The sequence below is a fragment of the Podarcis bocagei genome (genome assembly GCF_964188305.1).
Source record: "Podarcis bocagei genome assembly, chromosome: 7".
Classification (NCBI taxonomy): Eukaryota; Metazoa; Chordata; class Lepidosauria; order Squamata; family Lacertidae; genus Podarcis; species Podarcis bocagei.
In genome coordinates, this window is record NC_138132.1 from 4437657 (window position 1) to 4446504 (window position 8848).

Consider the following 8848-nt stretch of genomic DNA (forward strand, 5'->3'; position numbering starts at 1 on the left):
AGTATTCTTGCTGCTGTTGTAGCATACATAAAGAATGTTCTTTCTTTCTTTGACACCAATTGGCCGACAATGCCTAGGAGAAAGGCCTCTGGTTTCTTAAGAAAGGTATATTTAAATACCTTTTTCATTTCATTATATATCATTTCCCAGAAAGCCCTAATCTTTGGGCATGCCCACCAAAGGTGAAAGAAGGTACCTTCAGTTTCTTTACATTTCCAACATTTATTATCAGGCAAGTGGTAAATTTTTGCAAGCTTGACTGGGGTCATGTACCACCTATAAATCATTTTCATAATATTTTCCTTTAAGGCATTACATGCCGTAAATTTCATACCGGTGGTCCACAACTGTTCCCAGTCAGCAAACATAATGTTATGACCAATGTCTTGTGCCCACTTTATCATGGCTGATTTCACTGTTTCATCTTGTGTATTCCATTTCAACAGCAAGTTATACATTCTTGACAAGTTCTTAGTATTGGGTTCTAACAGTTCTGTTTCTAATTTTGATTTCTCCACCTGGAAGCCAATTTTCTTGTCCAACTTGTAAACCTCCATTATTTGGTAATAATGAAGCCAATCTCGCACTTTATCTTTTAATTTCTCGAAACTCTGCAATTTCAGTTTGTCCCCTTCTTGTTCCAAAATTTCCCAATATTTCGGCCATTTGGCCTCCATATTGAGTTTTTTCAGAGCCTTTGCCTCCATTGGGGACAACCACCTTGGGGTTTTATTTTCCAACAAGTCTTTATATTTAATCCAGACATTATATAATGCTTTCCTGACAATATGATTTTTAAAAGCTTTGTGAGCTTTAACCTTGTCGTACTATAAATATGCATGCCACCCAAAAATATTGTTAAAACCTTCTAAGTCCAAAATGTCTGTGTTCTCAAGAAGCAGCCAGTCTTTCAACCAGCAGAAGGCTGCTGATTCATAGTAAAGTTTAAAGTCTGGCAGGGCAAATCCCCCCCTTTCCTTTGCATCAGTTAAAATCTTAAATTTTATTCTGGGTTTCTTGCCCTGCCAGACAAATTTCGAAATGTCTTTCTGCCACGTCTTGAAACAATCCATCTTGTCCACAATTTGCAATGTTTGAAACAAAAACATTCTAGGCAATACATTCATTTTGATCACAGCAATGCGGCCTAACAGTGAAAGCTTCAAATTTGACCATATTTCCAAATCTTTTTTTACTTCTGCCCAGCATTTCTCATAATTATCTTTAAATAAGTTCACATTTTTAGCTGTCATGTTAATCCCCAAGTATTTCACTTTCTTAGCCACAGTTAAACCTGTTTCATTCTGGAACCTCTCCCTTTCAGTAGCTGTTAAATTTTTCTCTAATACCTTAGTTTTTAGTTTGTTCAGTTTAAATCCTGCAACTTGACCAAACTCTTGAATTAGTTCTAAAACTCTTTTAGTACTAGTGTCTGGCTCTTGTAATGTAAGTACCAAGTCATCTGCAAATGCTCTCAATTTGTACTGTTTAGCTCCGACCTGAACCCCTTTAACCAGCTGGTCCCTTCTAATCATGTTTAGCAAAACCTCCAGGACCAATATAAAAAGAAATGGGGAGATTGGGCACCCCTGTCGTGTCCCTTTTTCTATTTTAAATTCTTCTGTAACCACATTATTTACAATTAACTTAGCCTTTTGTTCAGAATATATTGCACCCATACCATTCTCAAATCCTTGGCCTACCCCCATCCCAGAGGCTGCTTTTTTTTGGGGGGGGGGGTAAAAATATTTATATACTGCTTTGTCATGGAAACACATCACAGCGGTTTACAACAATATAAAAAAGTAGAACAAGTTAGGTCTCAGAATTTCAGGTCCACCAGTCTCTGGGCGGCTTCCCACATGCAGGGACAATGGGGGAAAGCCCGTCTTATTATGGGAATCTATTTTAAGATGGTTAAGAATAGCCTGAGGCCCAAAGGCTCATCTAGCCCATAATACTCTTCTCATAGAATCATAGAATCATAGAGTTGGAAGAGACCACAAGGGCCATCGAGTCCAACCCCCTGCCAAGCAGGAAACACCATCAGAGCACTCCTGACATATGGTTGTCAAGCCTCTGCTTAAAGACCTCCAAAGTAGGAGACTCCACCACACTCCTTGGCAGCAAATTCCACTGTCAAACAGCTCTTACTGTCAGGAAGTTCTTCCTAATGTTTAGGTGGAATCTTCTTTCTTGTAGTTTGGCTCCATTGCTCCGTGTCCGCTTCTCTGGAGCAGCAGAAAACAACCTTTCTCCCTCCTCTATGTGACATCCTTTTATATATTTGAACATGGCTATCATATCACCCCTTAACCTCCTCTTCTCTAGGCTAAACATGCCCAGCTCCCTTAGCCGTTCCTCATAAGGCATCGTTTCCAGGCCTTTGACCATTTTGGTTGCCCTCCTCTGGACACGTTCCAGTTTGTCAGTGTCCTTCTTGAATTGTGGTGCCCAGAACTGGACACAGTACTCCAGGTGAGGTCTGACCAGAGCAGAATACAGTGGCACTATTACTTCCCTTGATCTAGATGCTATACTCCTATTGATGAGGCCCAGAATTGCATTGGCTTTTTTAGCTGCCGCGTCACACTGTTGGCTCATGTCAAGTTTGTGGTCAACCAAGACTCCTAGATCCTTTTCACATGTACTGCTCTCAAGCCAGGTGTCACCCATCTTGTATTTGTGCCTCTCATTTTTTTTTGCCCAAGTGCAATACTTTACATTTCTCCCTGTTAAAATTCATCTTGTTTGTTTTGGCCCAGTTTTCTAATCTGTTAAGGTCGTTTTGAAGTGTGCTCCTGTCCTCTGGGGTGTTAGCCACCCCTCCCAGTTTGGTGTCATCTGCAAATTTGATCAGGATGCCCTTGAGTCCATCATCCAAGTCGTTGATAAAGATGTTGAATAAGACCGGGCCCAAGACAGAACCCTGTGGCACCCCACTAGTCACTCTTCTCCAGGATGAAGAGGAACCATTGATGAGCACCCTTTGGGTTCGGTCAGTCAGCCAGTTACAAATCCACTGAGTGGTAGCATAGTCAAGACCGCATTTTACCAGCTTCTTTACAAGAATATCATGGGGCACCTTGTCAAATGCCTTACTGAAATCAAGGTAGGCTATATCCACTGAGTTCCCTTCATCTACCAGGCTTGTAATTCTGTCAAAAAACGAGATCAGGTTAGTCTGACATGACTTATTTTTCAGAAATCCATGCTGACTATTGGTGATCACAGCATTCCTTTCTAGGTGCTCACAGACTGTTTGCTTAATGATCTGCTCCAGAATCTTCCCTGGTATTGATGTCAGACTGACTGGGCGATAATTATTTGGGTCCTCTCTTTTCCCCTTTTTGAAAATAGGGACAACATTTGCCCTCCTCTCAATGGAACAACCAGACGTCTCTGGGAAGACTGCAAAAAGACTTGAGCACAACAGCACACTAAGCACTTGCAATTCCCAGCTTTCAGAGGCATGTTCGGTTTTAGGATTCGGCTAGGGCATATCACAGAACAAAATCACCGAGGGGAGGGACACAACCCTTTCCAGCGAGTGAACCGCAAGGCACCCACCAGCCCCATTGTTGTTGTTTATTCATGTCCGCCTCTTCGTGACCCCCTGGACCAGAGCACGCCAGGCACTCCTGTCTTCCACTGCCTCCCGCAGTTTGGTCAAACTCATGCTGGTAGCTTTGAGAACACTGTCCCACCATCTCGCCCTCTGCCGCCCCCTTCTCCTTGTACCCTCAATCTTTCCCAACATCAGGGTCTTTTCCAGGGAGTCTTCTCTTCTCATGAGTTGGCCAAAGTATTGGAGCCTCAGCTTCAGGATCTGTCCTTCCAGTGAGCACTCAGGGCTGATTTCCTTCAGAATGGAGAGGTTTGATCTTCTGGCAGTCCATGGGACGCTCAAGAGTCTCCTCCAGCACCAGAATTCAAAAGCATCCATTCTTCGGCGAACAGCCTTCTTTATGGTCCAGCTCTCACTTCCATACATCACTACTGGGAAAACCAGAGCTTTAACTATACGGACCTTTGTTGGCAAGGTGAGGTCTCTGCTTTTTAAGATGCTGTCTAGGTTTGTCATCGCTTTTCTCCCAAGAAGCAGGCGTCTTTTAATTTCGTGACTGCTGTCCCCATCTGCAGTGATCATGGAGCCCAAGAAAGTAGAATCTCTCACTGCCTCCATTTCTTCCCCTTCTATTTGCCAGGAGCTGATGGGCCCAGTGGCCAAGATCTTGGTTTTTTTGATGTTGAGCTTCAGACCATATTTTGCGCTCTCCTCCTTTAATAGCACCACCTGATAGGGTGAGGCTTTTCTCACTGGCCCTCCTGACCTATTCCACTGGTAATATCTGGGGCACCGATATAATTATGGAGAGGAAGATGAGGAAGTGGACCGGGTGGGTGGTGAACTGTAGAAGCGCCACCAGCCCTTTTGCTCCACGGAGATGACCCCGAAGGAAAAAGTCTTCTTGGAAAGGGAAGGAGGGAACAAGCAGGACTCAGGTGCCATCTGCTGTTCAGCCAGAAAAATCAACAACATTAGGATTTGGCCTCTCCACTGAAGGAACTTCGTAAGAACATAACATCAGAATATTGGAGGAGCCTGCAGGATGAGGCCAAGTGCCCATCTAGTTCTTGCAGGAGCCAATCAGGTTGTTTAGTCGTTTAGTCGTGTCCGACTCTTCGTGACCCCCTGGACCAGAGCACACCAGGCACTCCTGTCTTCCACTGCCTCCTGCAGTTTGGTCAGACTCATGCTGGTAGCTTCGAGAACACTGTCCCACCATCTCGTCCTCTGTCGTCCCCTTCTCCTTGTGCCCTCCATCTTTCCCAGCACCAGGGTCTTTTCCAGGGAGTCTTCTCTTCTCATGAGTTGGCCAAAGTCTTGGAGCCTCAGCTTCAGGATCTGTCCTTCCAGTGAGTACTCAGGGCTGATTTCCTTCAGAATGGATCGGTTTGATCTTCTTAAAGGTAAAGGGACCCCTGACCATTAGGTCCACTCATGGCCGACTCTGGGGTTGCGGCGCTTATCTCATTTTTTTGTCAAGGGAGCCGGCGTACAGCTTCTGGATCATGTGGCCAGCATGACTAAGCCGCTTCTGGCGAACCAGAGCAGCGCACGGAAACGCCGTTTACCTTCTCTCCGGAGTGGTACCTATTTATTTACTTGCACTTTGACATGCTTTCAAACTGCTAGGATAGCCATTTGCAAATGCATAAAGGGGTTGTCACGTGGAAGACAGAGCAAGCTTGTTTTCTGATGCTCCAAAGGAGAGGACTCTAACCAATGGGTTTAAATTGCAAGAAAGGAAATTCTAAGTAAACCTTAGGAATAACATTGTATTTTAATATTTTGTTGGAAGCCGCCCAGAGTGGCTGCGGAAACCCAGCCAGATGGGCAGGGTATAAATAATAAATTATTCTTATTCTTATTCTTATTACAGTCATGCCTCGGGTTACAAATGCTTCAGAATTGCGGTTTTTTTTGGGTTACAGACCTGCCAAAACCTGGAAGTACTGGAATGGGTTACTTCCGGGTTTCGGCAGTCACGCATGCGCAGAAGCACTAAATTGTGCTTTGTGCATGTGCAGAAGTGCTGAATCGCAACCCGTACGTGCACAGATGCGCCAAACATGTATCCCGCATGGATCACATTCGCAACCCGAGCGTCCACTGTATTGTAAAAGCTGTTTGACAGTGGAGGTGACTACCTCAAAGACGGTGGGCTCGCCCACATTGGAGGTTTTTAAGCAGAGATTGGATGGCCCTCCCTCAAGGATTCCTTAGCTGGGATTCCTGCATTGCAGGGGGTTGGACTGGATGACCTTTGGGGGTCCCTCCAATTCCACAGTTCTATGACTCTGTGACTGTACGCGCAGGCAGAACATCAAAAGCTGCCATTATGCCAGCCCAGACTATCTAGCTAAGAGCTGTGCATATGCCTAATGTTTTGGACTACAATTCCCATCAGCCCCGGCGAGAACAGCTGCATGGTGCTGGGGCTGATGGGGATTGTAGTCTGAAACATCTGGAGGACATCCAGTTCGGGGAAAGGCAGGCCTGAAGGGACCTCCAGCAGTTCTGCGGGTTCTTAGAGCACGGTGTTTCTCAGTCTGGAGGGATTTAAGATGAAATCTTCTGTGCTTCACCACTAAACTTGACACACACACACAGACAAACAAACACACGAACCAGAACTGAAGCTCGCAGGAAGAACATTACAGAGGGATTTTTTTTAATATGACTTTGGACTGGAGGCAGTGTGGCACAGTGGTTAGAGTGTGGGACTAGGAACTGGGAGACCAGGGTTCGAATCCCCACCCACAGGCCTTGAAGCTGACCTTGGGGCAGTCCCTGCCTCACAGGGTTGTTGTGGCGAGACCTTGTACGCCCCATTGAGCTCTTTAGAGGAAAAGGCCACAAATGCAACGAATAACAATAAAACATCTGGAGGGCACCCAGTTGTGGAAGGCTGCTGAGCGGCAAGGCGTCCCTCAGGACCGACCACGTGTGCCTCTCTCACTGGGCCTTTGTCTGGGCTTGGCCAGCGGCCAGCCAGACTCCTCTCTCCGCACGTGGCCAGCGACATATGAAGTCCCCACGGATGGTTCCCGTCTTGAAATTGGACTCCTGGAGACAATAATGGAGCTGGGGAAGGACTGAGGGTTCCTCGGATAGGAGCTTGGGGATGCAACACAGGCCAGTTGTCTCTTTCTGGCTGCTTTTCATCGGCAACAAAACAAAGGCCGCTGGAAAAGCCTTTCTGAGTCGCATCAGCAGCAACAGCCTGCACAGTTGAATCTCTCTCTCTCTCTCTTTAAATAATTTTTATTGATTTAATATATAAATTGGGACGCGGGTGGCGCTGTGGGTTAAACCACTGAGCCTAGGGCTTGCCGATCAGAAGGTCGGTGGTTTGAATCCCCGCAACGGGGTGAGCTCCTGTTGTTCGGTCCCTGCTCCTGCCAACCTAGCAGTTTGAAAGCACGAAGTGCAAGTAGATAAATAGGTACCGCTCCAGCGGGGAGGTAAATGGCGTTTCCGTGTGCTGCTCTGGTTCACCAGAAGCGGCTTAGTCCTGCTGGCCACATGACCCGGAAGCTGTACACCGGCTCCCTTGGCCAATAAAGCGAGATGAGCGCCGCAACTCCAGAGTCGGCCACGACTGGACCTAATAGTCAGGGGTCCCTTTACCTTTATCTTAACATATAAATTATAAAATGTACCACAAAACTTATCACTTATACAATCTTTTTAGACTTCCATCAGCACCTCTGATGATCCACCGTTTTAACCTCTTCTTATGCATTTCTTAACTTTATATTGCCTTTAAGTCTCTTAACAAATCATCCTTCCCCTTCTCCATTTTTGCAATACTTCCAATAACACACCTCACAAAACTTCTTGCAAACCTCCAAACATCGTCTGATCTTCACAATTACTTTTCAAATAGTCCGTAAATTTACTCCAGTCTTCCGTGAATTTCTGGTCCCGCCGGTTTCGAATCCTTCCTGCTAGTTTATCTAGTTCTGCATAGTCCATTAACTTCATCCTCCATTCTTCAATCGTCGGTAATTCTTCTTGCTTCCATTTTTGGGCCAGTAATATTCTTGCTGCTGTTATTGCATATAAAAAGAGCTTATATTCCTTTCTATTTATATCACTCCCAACAATGCCCAGTAAAAATGCTTCTGGTTTCTTTATAAATGTATATTTCAACATTTTTTCCTTCTCATTATATATCATCTCCCAGAAGCATTTCACCTTTTTACATTCCCACCAAATGTGATAAAATGTTCCCTCCTTTTCTTTACATTTCCAACATTTATTACTGACTTTATATATTTTCGCTAACTTGACAGGTGTAATATACCATCTATACATCATTTTCATCACATTTTCTTTTAGCGCATTGCATGCAATAAATTTTAAACCCTCTTTCCATAATTTTACCCAATCACTCAGCTGTATGTTATACCATAGCTGTCAACTTACAGATTTGAAAATAAGGGACCAGCAGCCTCAAAAATAAGGGACCAGGAGCCAAAATAAGGGATTTTCAGGGCACAGGTATGTTCAACTTCTGAGCCTCTCCCAGCCAAAGGCAGAAAGCCCAGCCAGCAGCCAAATGAAGCCTCAAGCGGTGGTTCCCACAGCGCAGCAACCCAGCAAAGGGGATGCAGCAAGGAAAACCATCGTCACCTCTCCGCTGGGAAGCGCTGAGCAAAGGCGAGTCCCCAGGCAACGCGGCCGATTGGATCGGCACAAGGCATGCAAGCTCCACCCCCCAGTCGTTCTTAGACTCCTTATTGGGTGAGCAACGCAGCCAAGCAACACAGCTGGAGCCTCCCTCCTCCCTGGCCGGCAGGGAGGGAGGGAGAGGAGCTGCTTCCTTTGAAACCCAGGAAATATAAGGGACATCATCAATAAGGGACAGCAGCGGGACACAGTGCTGGGATAAGGAACTTTCCCGCCAAATAAGGGACGGTTGACAGCTATGTATTATACCCAAAATCTTTGGCCCAGTGAATCATAACTGACTTAACATCCTCGCCCTTCAAATGCCATTCAAGCAGCAATTTATACATTTCAGACAAAATTTTAGAATCATGCGCAGCTGATTCTCAGGGCTCTTACAGTGGCATAAGAAGAGCCAGAGGAGACCCATCTCCTGTTCTCACCATGGACCAAATGCCCCATAGAACCCAGGAATCCATGAAGATGATGGACTTTCCGGAGCTAGCCGACCTGACTGGAAGAGTCCACGACCCAAAGGAGGAGGAGTACCAGAAGGAATGGGTGAAATTTAAAGACTATTAAGTTAAATATGCTTTGTTGTTGTTT